General features: G+C 36.0%; 1 pseudogene; it reads right to left on the bottom strand.

Annotated features, from left to right (window-relative positions):
• Positions 1 to 545: 545 nt before the first annotated feature.
• LOC133313449 (alkane hydroxylase MAH1-like) lies at positions 546 to 6,815 on the bottom strand (annotated as a pseudogene).
• Between the last annotated feature and the right edge of the window lie 6,371 nt (positions 6,816 to 13,186).

Below are 13,186 nucleotides of genomic sequence, written 5' to 3'. Positions count from 1 at the left end.
TAATAATAAGAATATTTTTAAAAACTATAAATAATTTACACAATTAACTAAAGGTAATCATTTTAAATGGATGTATTAGGGGTGAAGTACAATTAAGTTTCCACCCTTTTTAAACCCCCCAACCTTGATAAAAAATTTTAAAGACCAAATTGCAAAATAAAAGGAGATTTCCGATTTTCTCCATTTAAATAAAATTGATGACGATTTCATTATTTTTCTTTATTTTTCAAATAAATTTTGGGTCTAACATTAAACCACTAATAAATTATGGGTAATATATTTATTATGTAACAGGAAAATAAAAGAATTTCCTGCACATACAACAACAGATGTGGGGCCCGTTGATTTTTGTCCCTCTCTCTTGATTGCTCTCTCTCTCTCTTGATTGTTGTCTGTCCAGGAAAACTTTTTGTTTTCGTGTTACATGACAAATCTATTACCCCTAAATTATAGATATTTATACCCTGACATTAGAGGTGGAGTGGGGAACGAAACAAACATGAACAAAGGCTACGTCTACACCCAAAAATACAAATTATTAAATTTTAACATTTCAAATAAACATTGCATGTAGAGAGGCGAACACAACCACTTATTTTGAAGTGAATCCCTTGATCAAATGCTTCTTTTGTCACCATAACGTTCAAGCCATGTTTCATATGGAGGAAAACGGACATACTTGGAGATATGGGATGGCCTTCGACGACGTGGATGTGATAATTCCACAATATAGAAGCACCAACCGTCTTCATCTGAGTGAAGCTTATGTTCTTAATGTAATTCACAGGTCCTCTTATGGTGTTTCTCTCAAACACTCAACCACACAAGCAATTCTCTGAATATACCTCTTTGTATTACTGTATATGCCAAGTGCATTTTGAAATGGTATACATAGTGCTATTTATAAGCAATAGCAAATGACTAAAACAATTAAAAGGTTACCTAGTAACTCTAAGCATAATAATTGTCCACTAACAAATTCCTAGGGACACACCTCTTCATGACATAAACCCTCCATTTTCTATTTATTTTAATTACTTTATTTATTAAAGTTTAAACCCAACAAAACTCCCCCTTAACTTTAATATCTCTACCGTCCTTCATTCCCATCTTCTTCTTGCAATTCTCAAACAACAACGTCGGCAGGGGCTTTGTGAAAATATCTCCAACTTGATCTCGGCTTGCAACGCGAATGAGCTCTACCTTTCCTTCCTTGACTTGATCTCAGATGAAATGGAACCTGACATCTATATGCTTACTCCTCTCATGGTTGACCGGGTTCTTTGCTAACTTGATCGCTGATTTGTTCTCAACTCGGATCTCGGTTGGAACAACTTGCTCTTGCTCTAGCTTGCTCAACAGGTTTCTCAGCCAAATTGCATGACAAACACACCAGGAAGCAACAACGTACTCGGCTTCGCATGTAGATAAAGTCACAATGGGTTCCTTCTTTGACACCCAAGTAAACGCCGTGTTTCCCATGAAAAACACATAGCCAGCCGTGCTCTTCCTGTCATCCACATCTCCACACCAGTCACTATCAGAGTAGCCTGTCAGCTTGTACTTGTTTGACTTTGAATAATGAAGTCCTTGCGAAATTGTTCCTTGAACATATCTTAAAATCCTCTTTTCTGCCTTCCAATGAGTATAGCTCGGCTCTTCCATAAATCAGCTTATTATTCCAACACTCAGACATAGATCCGGTCTCGTACATGTCAAGTACCTCAGACTTCCAACTAGACTACGATAAACACTCGGTTCTACCTTTTCTCCTCCATCATATCTTGAAAGTTTAACGCCTGGTTCCATGGGGGTTGAAACCGGGTTGCAATCACTCATTTTGAACTTTTCTAAAATTCCTTTTGCATAGGCTTCCTGAGAGACGAAGATCCCGAATTTTTCTTGTCTGACCTCCAGACCAAGAAATTACCTCATCAGACCGAGATCCGTCATCTCAAACTCCTACGTCATTTTCTTCTTAAAATCTTGAATCATTCTTCATCATTACCCAAGAAAATCAGATCATCAACATATAGAGCAACAAGTAGAATTTTACCTCCTTTCTTCTTTACGTATAGTGCGTCTTCATACGGACATTGTTCAAGTCCATCCTTCTTGAAGTAATTTTCAATTCTTGTGTTCTAGGCTTTTGGGGCCTGCTTCAACCCATACAAAGCTTTCTTCAGTCTCAACACTTTTCTTTCTTGTCCGGCTTTCATGAATCCCAGAGGTTGTTCCAGATACACCTCCTCCTCGAGTACTCCATTTAAGAATGCCGACTTCACGTCCATCTGATAGATCGGCCATCCGAACTGGGCTGCTTGAGAAAATAACAGCCTAATTGTCTTCATTCTTGCTACGGGAGTGAACACCTCGTCATAGTCAATGCCGGCCTTCTGCCTATACCCTTTCGCCACCAGCCGGGATTTGTATCTTTCGATCTCCCCCTTAGCGTTCATTTTCTCCTTGTACACCCATTTCACACCAATGGGCCGACTTCCTTTGGGAAGGTCGGCTAACTCCCATGTCTTGTTCTTTTCTATAGCTTTAATCTCTTCCTCCATGGCTGATTTTCATTTCTCTTCTCGGATTGCCTCTTCAAAGCTCACTTCTTCAGAAACTGCCAACAAACATACCAAGTGTGCTTCACTGGTGGAATCATACAGATCTTGTAGACTCCTCATCCTTGGTTGTCTCAACTCTTCTTCACTATCAGAATCATTTGGATTTTCTGAAATGCGGATCGAGGGTTGTCCGACCTCAATTGATCTAATTCTGGGTTCCACATTCACCTCGGATGGACTACTCCAGTCCCAAGCATCTTCTTCATTCACCTTCACATCTCGGCTAACCATCACCCTTTTACTGACGGGATCCAACAACTTATATCCCTTAGTCTTCTCATCATAACCAATGAACACAAACTTCTTGCTCTTATCTTCTAGCTTTGTCCTCAACTGATCCGGTATGTTTGCATATGCAACAATACCAAAAATCTTGAAATGAGCCACTGATGGCTTTAGACCACTCCATGCTTCCTGCGGAGTCTTGTTATTCAAACTTGAATGTGCACATCTGTTCTGCACGTACACTGCACATTGTACGGCTTCTCCCCAGAACTCCTTTGGCATGTTCTTTGTCTTCAACATGGATCGGACCATATCCAAGATAGTCCGGTTCTTTCTCTCAGCTACTCCATTCTGCTGGGGCGAGTACGGTGCGGTCAGGAACCGCCTTATCCCATGTTCTTCACAATACTTCTTGAAAGTTGTTGACACGTACTCCCCACCTCGGTCTGAACGGACCGATTTGATGTATCTTCCAGTTGTATTTTCAATCATCACTTTAAACCTCTTAAAGGTATCCAGCACCTCGGATTTTTCTTTCAGAAAATAAACCCAAGTCTTACGACTAAAGTCATCAATAAAGGAGACAAAATACCTTTTTCCACTGAAGGACCCCAGAGTGATGGGTCCACACAGGTCGGTATGTATCAATTCCAGAGGCTGCCTAGCTCGGTATCTCGCCATCCTTTGGAACGGGCTCCTCGCATGTTTTCCCAATACGCAGTCCTCACAAAATTTTCCTTCAGAGTTAATCTTTGGTAGTCCCACTACCATATCCTTCTTCATCATCTCGGTCAGACCACCATAATGAAGGTGTCCAAACCGTCGATGCCAAAGAGACATCTTATCCTCCACCTCGGCTTGCTGACAGTCGACCTCCATGCTCCTCAAACTCAACTTGTACATTCTTTTCTTCTCCATCTGAACTCGGGATATCAGACGCCCTTGTTTGTCTTTCAATAGTAGAACTCGATCTATCATTAGAACCGAGTAGCCCTTTTCCATCAACTGTCCAATGCTCAGAATATTGCTTTTGAGCTCAGGCACGTAATACACGTCCCGAATTGTACCAACTCGTCCATCCTTTTGCAAGAAACAGATCGTACCTCGGCCCTTTACATCAATTTTGGACGCGTCTCCAAAAGAGACATGTCCGGCTTCCACCGTTTTCAACTCCTTGAACAGATGTTTGTAACCACACATGTGATTACTGGCACCAGTATCCAAATACCACTCTGACTCATCCTTTGAACTTGTTTCACCATGGGCTAGCATAAGAACTCTTCCATCTCTTATTTCTCCTTCTGCAGCGAGGTTTGAAGTCTCGTCAATTCTTCTTTCTTCTCGGCAATCCTTAGCGAAATGCCCAACTCGGCCACAGTTGTAGCATCTGTCCGAGTTGCAGTCCTTTGAGTAGTGACCATATTTGCCACACTTATAACATTCTATATTACTGTGATTCGACCACCGGCCTCTTCCACCTCGGCCACGTCCTCTACCTCTCCAGTTTTGCTGACTCGGCTCAGCTCTTTCTTCATTTCTCACCTCAAGACCTCGGCCACGACCACCTCGGCCATTTCCACGTCTAGCTCATCCACGACCTCTACCTCGGACGTTCTGAGAATAGAGCGCCTTCTCATCCTTAATGGTTGCTTTTTTCTGGAGTGCTTGCTCCAACGACTCCTCCTTATTCTTCTTCTTGCGCTGCTCATGCGCCTCAAGGGAACCTGCTAGCTCGTCAACAGAGAGCGTAGACAAGTCCTTGGACTCCTCGATTGCACACACCACGTTCTCGAAGTCGTCTGTCAACGACCTCAGAATTTTTTCTACTACTCTGGAGTCGGCCAACGCCTCTCCATTCCTCTTCAACTTGTTCACAACGGTCTGAACCCGGGTGATGAAATCCGACACTCCTTCGGTCTCTTTCATTTTCATCCCCTCCAACTCTCCTCGAAGAGTTTGAAGCCTGACCTGCTTCACACGGTTAGCACCTCGGTAGACCATCTCCAATATGTCCTAGGCCTCCTTAGCCGTTGTTGCACCTCCAATCTTCTCAATACTACCGCACTCTTCAACAGCTTGAAGCATCATAAACAGTGTCACTGCATCCTTCGATTTTGACAAACTCAACTGCTTGAGTTGGTTTGCTGAGTATCCTTCTGTTGTTTCAGGTTCTACGAACCCATTTTGCACCAAATTCCAACTATCACACGCTATTAGGAGAGCCTTCATTTGGATGCTCCAATTCTCATAGTTGCCCTTTTTTCAGGCGGGGCACTGGCAGACCATTACTCACACCTTCCATTGATATCAAGCTCTGATACCAATTCGTAATTCACAGGTCCTCTAATGGTGTTTCTCTCAAACACTCAACCACACAAGCAATTCTCTGAATATACCTCTTTGTATTACTGTATATGCCAAGTGCATTTTGAAATGGTTTACATAGTGCTATTTATAAGCAATAGCAAATGACTAAAACAATTAAAAGGTTACCTAGTAACTCTAAGCATAATAATTGTCCACTAACAAATTCCTAGGGACACACCTCTTCATGACATAAACCCTCCATTTTCTATTTATTTTAATTACTTTATTTAATAAAGTTTAAACCCAACACTTACCCAAACAACTTCTTGGTCCAGCATTGAAAGCAATAAACTTGGAAGAGGGTACATGAATAATCTCTCCTCTATTAGAAATCCATCTTTCTGGTCTAAATTTCATGCAATCTTCTCCCCATATTTCCTCCAACTTTCCCATTGAGTACAAAGAGTATATTATCATGGTATTTGAATTAATCCTATGACCGCTAGGAAGAATATCAGATTTCAATGCACATTTGTGCTCAAAATGAACTGGAGGATAAAGCCTTAAGGCTTCACATATACATGCATGAAGGTAAACTAACCCATTAAGCCCTTCCACACCCAAATCCTTCCAATTACCTTCTGTTTCTGGTAAATTCTCTCTGATCTCTTCAAGAATCTTAGCTTCCACAGATGGGTGTGTTGAGACCAGCCAGAAAAACCAAGTGAGGCCTGCACTAATTGGGTCTCTTCCAGCTGCAAGAAGATTCATTGTTGTGTCTCTAAGAAACTTATCATCTATTTTTCCCTTTCCTTCTTCATTCATAAGAGCATTTAGCAAGTTCAACCCTGATTTATCAGCTAGGATGCTACTGTTAATGCTCTGGCCTTGCATTCTGCGTTCGGATGTGATTATTTCATACAACATTTGATCAACAATTTTCTGGCATTCTTTGAACTTCTTCTCTTTCCCAACTTGAAGCCATTTCTGCAGCTTCCATAACCATCTTAGCATGCGAAATCTGTAGAACAGTGCATCCATTACTTCACTCAAGGCTTTCTCACATCACATGCAACCTCTGGGAATTCAATGGAAAGGCATTGCGAATCGAATCCTAAAACTATTGAATAGTTGTTGTCGAAGGTTAACCTTTGAAAAACATCTTGTAAATCCACCTGCATTCCTTCTTTGGATGCATGATCAAGAAATGGAAATAGAGAATTCTCCACCTTTTTCTGAATGGTTGTGTAAATAAAAAACTGAAAACTTGGCTGCTTGAAAATTGAATGAAGTATAGCTCTGTTATACTTCCATGCATGGTAATCAGACCTGAAAATCCTTTCCCCCCCGAACTTCAAAAATCTCTCTAAAATAATTCCATTTCCCATAGTTTTCAAACTTCGTGCTTGTGATGTGTTGCATAGTTTTCAAAAAGCTCATGTTTGTTAGCCATGGTCCTTCAAACATGAAAGTACCACCATGATGTTTCAGAACTGAATTTATATAATCATGGATGGTTGACACGTTGAGCAAGAGACAAGGTAGCATTCCGAGAATGGGCCATTTAGTGATGAGTGTGTGTCTGTTGAGCCACCCGAAATGGATTAAATCAAAAAGAAGAACCGCCACAAGGAATTCTCCACTCCCAAGCACGGCCATTGTGGTCTATTGGATGTCTACTGAGAGATGGTTTCTCAACAAAGCTTAATAGTGATAGTATAACTCATGAGGAAAAACTGGCAACGGTGTTGAGTGTTCTGAGCGAGCAACAAAAAGCTATTTATATGACATTTCCTTTCCCTTGCATGTTATTTATTTATTTTTAAGTTATTTGGTCAACCGTCTCGTACTGCTTCACGTACGATGGAAGCAAAGCAAGGAAAAATTATAACGTGCACAGCATTCACGTGCTTATATAACCTAATTGTTAATAACATTATTCTATTTCATTCGTGTGTGTGTATATATATATATATATATATATATATATATATATATATATATATATATATATATATATATATATATATATATATATAGGAAAAAATATTTCTCAAGCTGCTTGAGATAAATTTATCTCCGGCCACCCCAAAACTACGTCGTTTTGATTATTTATTTTCTTATATGTATTTATTCACCTTTGAATGGTTATGATTCCTCTTTTCTCTCTCTTCCTTTATCACCATTGATCCATCTTTGTACGGTTATGATTTAGCAGCCGGAGATAACTTTATCTCCGGCAGCATGAGAAATGATAAGCCCATATATATATATGGGTATATATATATATATATGGGGAAGGATATACTTACCACCAAAAAAATTTATAACCTTTACAACCAATCTAATCACCGTTGATTTTCGTCAATCTAACGGTTATAATTTATTGGGAATTATTGGGTCGCATTTATTAATTAATTATTATTTCCAATAAATTATAACCGTTAGATTGACGGAAATCAACGGTGATTAGGTTGGTTGTAAATGTTGTAAACTTTTTTGGTGGTAAGTATATTCTTCCCCTATATATATATATGGAAAAATGTTTCTGCAGTTAATGCAGATAAGTTATCTGCATTTATTCCCAAAACGACGTCGTTTTGGTATTGAAATATTAAAAAATTATAAATATAAAGACTATTATAACCCTGAAATAAATTAAAATTACAAAAATACCATGATTTCCGCCCCAAAACGAAGTCGTATTGAGCTTACTGCAGATAACTGCAGATAAAGCGAATATATATATATAGGGTTTCCATTCTATCATTTAACATGACCACAAAAATTTTCCTACACACACAACATTTAGTGGGGCCCGCATGTTTAAAAAAAAACTCTGGCACGCAAAATGAATCTCTATAACATAACACAATCACTTTTCCTACAACATAACTCTTATAAAACCCATATATATATATATATATATATATATATATATATATATATATATATATATATATGCATGGTATGATCATTTGACACTGGTGTTAAATTTAAAGTTTGACACCTTATTTGAGTCATTAAATAAATAAAAAATCGATGGTGTCACATGCTTACAAATTAGAGTCATTGATCTTTTTTGATCTAATGACTCTCAGATGAGGTGTCAAATTTCAAATTTGACATTGGTGTCAAAGGATCATACATATATATATATATATAGGGTTAATCTTTTCTTATTTTACATGAGAAAAGATTCTCATGTTACGACACACACAATTAAAAGGTGGGTCCCATTTTTATTTTTTTGTCTTTTCACTTTTTTGTGACCCCACTTATGTATTGAGTGTGTAGCATGAGAAAATTTTCTCATGTAAAATAAAAAAAATTAATCCCCATATATAATATATATATATATATATATATATATATATATATATATATGAGATAGTATATTTTTATTACCAATTAGATATCATCACCAATTTATTTCAACATTAGATCGATTATGTTGATCCAACGATTATATTTATTTTCACTTTTGTATGATTATGATTCCTTATATTTAATGTGAAAGCATTAAATATGGGGAATCATAACCATATAAAAGTGGAAATAAATATAAAATATTAAATATAGGAAGAAGAAAAAAGGTTTTTAGAAAATTAAATCAGAATCGTTGAATCAACATAGTCAATCTAACGGTGAAATAAACTGATAGTAATATTGATAGTAATATTAATTGATAGTAATAATATCATATATATATATATATATATATATATATATATATATATATATATATATATATAAAGGGGAATAATCCGTTTACAAATTTTTGCAAAATACATTGTGTACTCCCGAAAATACATACTGTAATATAGTGTGTAGTTTGTAAACAAAAAGTTTATAAATATAAGTCTTCCATTTATAAATCTAGATTTGACAATCAGAGTGACGATTTCCAAATATCATAAATTTGGTGGACGACCTCCATGACTCGACTTCTAAACTCTTCCATTTAATTTTGAGGCACCCACTCTACTTGTAGTGTGTAAACTTTATCTTGCTGTTAGCTATATGGCAATAATCGGCTGTCATATGGTTTCCAGCAAAAGTAGTTGAATGCGTTAATTGCTGTTATAGTTCCGGCAATAATTGCTGTTAGTTGAATGTATTATTTTTTTAGACTAAATTGTGAATCTTTTAGTATCTTTTTTAAGATGAACGTGTAAAACACATTTATTTTTGTATGCATTGAATGAATATGATTGTTTAATATATCACTATATTTATTCCTAATAAAACTAGTGATAGTGTTTCCACATCTTCCAATTGATATTTTGTAGTCCGAAAAAGTTTCTTTGCAGAAGTCATTTCCTCAAAAAAAAAAAACTTGATTTCCATCAAATTAGATTACTCAAAAATGCACAAAATAACAAAACATCATGTACGGGATTTTTTACAGAATTTTTCCGTTGCAAATTATGGAAATTCCGTTGAAAAATCATTTTTCACGGAATTTTCAACGGAATTCTTCTGTTAGTTAACACTTCGTCGAAAAGGCAACGGAAATTGTTTTTCCGTTGAAAATTGCAACGGAATTTTTTTCGTTGAAAAATTCGACGGAATTTTTTCGTCAAAAACCTTAATTTTCCGTCTGTAAATGAAGTCATTGCGTAATTCTGTCTCATCTTGCAACAAAATTTAACAACAATTCCGTTGAAAATTTTGATGGAATTAATTTCCGTTGAAAAATCTGTCACAGTTTGCAACGAAATTTAACTAAATTTTCGTCGATAATTGCAACGGAAAATATCTCCGTCAAAAAATTCTGTTGCTGTTGTTTGCAACAAAATTTATATATAATTTCGTTGATAATTTCAACGAAAAATAATTCTGTCGAAAAATTCCGTTGAAGTTTGCATCAGAATTTATCTATAATGTCAAAAATTTCAACGGAATGAAATTCCGTTGAAAATTCTTAACAATTTGCAACAGAATATATATAGAATTCCGTCGAAAATAATATTTTTAATTTTTTGAAAAACACTACTTTCATATGGATTTTATTTCAACAAATACATACTAGTGTACCTGATAAACATGGATTTTAATATACATCCAAACTATCATCAATGACCAAAAACACTATACATAATGAAAAATATGAATATATGATAATTTCATACAAATAATACACATCCAAAGTAACATCAATTACCCAAAACATCATACATAACAAAAAGCACAATACATTACACATCCAAACTAACATCAAAATACTGTAAATAATGAACAGTGATAAATGTATACAAGTCAATATCACATATACAACTGAATAATAATCTTAAAGGCACTAGGTGTGAAAAAGTAACATATGTATCAAAAAAAAAAAAGAAGACATCAATCCTCCCCATGATCATCACCAAGTTGTTCTTCTTCATTGTTAGGGTCTTGGGTTGGTGCTAGTGTCTCGTCGCTATCCACCTTAATAGATTGTGCATCATATCATGCATCTCTCGCATTTGCCTTTGCATTACTTCTATTGTGGTCTCAGAGCGTGCAAGTCGGCTCTCAGATTGTGCAAGTTGAACCTTAATAGATGTATTCTCATTAGTTAGATGCGTAACCACCTCGCACATCCTACGAGTTTCTTGTTGTGAGACTCCAAATGGTGCTGTGTTGGATAGACGTGATTTTTTGTAAGCGCCTGCTTCTGATCCTAAACCATAAATCCTTCCTTTCTTGTCTAACCCTCCAACTGCCTCCACAAAAAGGCCAATATCTGAAGCTGGATTGCTACCTTCCTCCCCTGATGTGGCTTGAATCTGCCTTTCTTCCCTCAACCTTGTGTAGGTGTCCTACAAAGTATGCATAATAGATAAAAGTTATTTGTTACTATCAATCCCAAAACACAGTGCATAAAAGACAAACATATCAACTTAATAGAATGCAATATCAATCCCAAACAAAATACATAAAAACAAATGGGTATTCATATTTTACTTAGTTATTTACATGCCTTGTGAAGTGTCTTTGGAGCTTTATACTTTTTTTTACTATAACTTTTTGACCACAGCACGTGAATGGAATGGAAAGGTGAATAGAAAAGTAATAAAAACAAATGGGTGTTCATATTTTACTTAGTTATTTACACAAAGGTAATGAGACCATTTGCAAACTAACAACATATAATTCCAAATTTCACTTCAACTTAATTTTTTGGTTTCATAACAACTAGTATTTATTTACTGAGGCAATCTCATTACCAAAAAACCATTGGCCATCTCACAGTGTCATATATTAGTGTAAGTAAAAATGATAATGAAATACAAAAGCATATATATTAGGAAAATTTCATACTTGATAACTACAGATTACAATATTTGATAACTACAGCTTCCCCTTTCCTGAAAAAAAATCAATTCATACTAATTAAAGAGCATGGCTAAACCACAATGCAGAAAATAGTAAAATTAAAAGGGACATTACAACTGAAACAAAACAGAAAATTATAAAATGAAAAGAAAATAAATATGCAGAAGAAGATTGAAGAAAAAGATGGCTGTAGAAAAAGAGAAAAAAAACATGGTTAGGGTAGCTCAAGGGCATCACCCCTTTTTACCCTCCCCCTTAAGAGGGTTAACCCCCAAAAAAAAAAAAATAGGAAGAAGATGATGGTGTCTACCGAGAGATGGTTTCTCAACAAAGCTTATAGTTATTAGTGATAGTAGAACTCATGAGGAAAACTGGCAACGGTGTTGAGTGTTCTGAGCGAGCAATAAAGCTATTTATATGACAATTCTTTTCCCTTGTTATTTATTTATTTTTAAGTTATTTAAAGTTCAATTTTGATTCAGCGGCACTGTTATAGTATTATTTTAAATTTTATTTTAATTATTTTTTGATTATAGAATAACGTGTTAATAGTTGTTATCGGAGTAGTTAAACTCATTCGGTTAGGTTAGGTTATTACAACGTGAAATTGTCATATTCGACCAAATGCATAAAGTGTGTGTTAAAACACTATTTTGATTCATTGGATGTGCATAACAGTTTTCCTTTTACACTCTGTCTATTGGGTGTAAGTTATTTTTTAAAAAAATAAATGTAAATTACTTTTTCTTTTTTATTTTTGAAAAAACTTTCTAGACTCTACCTTAGGTTTTCTGAGGATCTATGAATATTATAAGAAAATACTGCACTGCGATACTCAAAAAAGAATAATTTTAAAAAGTATAAATTACACAACTTTTTTTCATAGGTTAGTTTTGTAATTACCCGGGGAGGCTTCAACCAAAAAAAATTAAATAATTCTTCTACTCCCAAGGCAACCTAAAGAATTTATTCACTAAATTACAGTGTAGAAGAAAAGATAGATATTTACTAGATCTATAATCCTCCATCATGTTCATACTGTTTTGACCATATTGAATTCATACCAGTAATGGATTTCAAAAGCTGCAAAAATTTGTTGTATGTTTTTATTATCTTGAGTTGTTATTTTTTATAAGTTAATGGTATTGCCAAAGACAGTATCACATCGTTTCAATTCATCAAGGACCCTGAAACTCTTAGCTCCAATAGCGGAAACTGTTGGATATAGCTCATACTTCGCATGCTGATGAAGGCATTTGTTGTCGGGGTCAGCAGAAAGGCAACCGGGGTCCCGCTCCCGTAGAGGCTAAGTACTGTTGTGGGCCTCTGATTTATTGTAATTTTCTTAGCAGTTTGGGCTTAGGCCCATGAATAGCTGTTGTTAGGATTTTCTAATCCTATTTATATTTTTCTTGTAAACCAAGTGACTTGTAATGAGTGTCGGTGAGGAGAATATAGTACAGACAAGCTGGACGTAGCCTATATTGGGTGAACCAGGATAAATCACCGTGTCAATCTCTCTTCTTTTTTCTCTTTTCTGTTTTGTCAATTTTGTGTGATTGTCGATTTCCAACAATTGTTCACCTTGGGGTTCTTCAGCACTGACTCTACAAATCGCTATGTAGGAATTTGGTGCAAGTTCAACCTCACTGTCACATGGGTGGCTAACAGAAACCAACCACTGAATGATTCTTCTGGGTTGTTAC

This window comes from Gastrolobium bilobum, unplaced genomic scaffold (assembly GCF_033153095.1).
Source record: "Gastrolobium bilobum isolate Gb01-03AN ecotype WA unplaced genomic scaffold, APGP_CSIRO_Gbil_v1 utg176753, whole genome shotgun sequence".
Lineage (NCBI taxonomy): Eukaryota > Viridiplantae > Streptophyta > Magnoliopsida > Fabales > Fabaceae > Gastrolobium > Gastrolobium bilobum.
This window is presented reverse-complemented; position numbering and strand designations above follow the sequence as displayed.